The sequence below is a fragment of the Bison bison genome, unplaced genomic scaffold (genome assembly GCF_000754665.1).
Source record: "Bison bison bison isolate TAMUID 2011002044 unplaced genomic scaffold, Bison_UMD1.0 scf7180017471078, whole genome shotgun sequence".
Lineage (NCBI taxonomy): Eukaryota > Metazoa > Chordata > Mammalia > Artiodactyla > Bovidae > Bison > Bison bison.
In genome coordinates, this window is record NW_011377566.1 from 1 (window position 1) to 834 (window position 834).

An 834-nucleotide genomic window follows, 5' to 3' on the forward strand; every position below is an offset into this window, starting at 1 on the left:
ATAGATAAACTACAAGGACCTAGTGTTTTAGCACCTGGAACTGTACTCAATATGTTATGATAACCTGCTTTTCCTGTGGGAGCCACCAGATTGAGAGGAGTGTGGCCTTCTCCTCTCCTCACCATGGTGTGTGCTCATCCACGGATATCAGTGTACTCCGAAAGGGAAGAGTCCTCTGGCAAAAAAGTCATTTTGCCTGCTGTGTTCAAGGCTCTCATTTGACCAGATATTGTTAACTTTGTCCACACTAACGTGTGCAAAAATAACAAACAGCCCTATGCTGTCTGTGAATTATCAGGTGATCAAATCAGTGCTGATTCTTGGGGTACTGGCAGATCTGTGGCTCAAATCCCCAGGGTTCGAGGTAGCAGGATTCACCGTTCTGGCCAGGGTGCTTTTGGAAACAGGTGTTGTGGGGATTGCATGTTTGTGCCAACCAAGACCTGGTGATGTTGGCACCTCAGAGTGAATACAGCACAGAAGTGATATGCCACTTGCTCTGCACTGGCTGCGAGTGCCTTATCAATGCTGGTCATGGCTAAAGGTTATCATCTAGAGGAAGCTCCTGAACTTTCTTTGGTGGTTGAAGGCTACAAGAAGACCATGGAGGCTGTTTTGTGTCTCAAGAGACTTAAGGTCTGAAATGATATAAAAAAGCTCTATGCCTCTCAGAGAATGAAAGCTGCCAAAGGTTAGATGAAAAACGATCACCATATCCAGCACACAGGACCTTCCATCACTAATAATGAGGATGGTGGTATCATCAAGGCCTTCAGAAATGTCCCTGGAGTTACTCTGCTTAATGCAAGCAAACTGAACATTTTGAAACTTACT

At 45.1% G+C, this 834-nt stretch overlaps 1 pseudogene; it reads left to right on the forward strand.

The window, feature by feature from the left end:
* The first annotated feature begins 96 nt into the window (after nt 1-96).
* Nucleotides 97-831, forward strand: LOC104986799 (annotated as a pseudogene).
* The last annotated feature ends 3 nt before the right edge of the window (nt 832-834 follow it).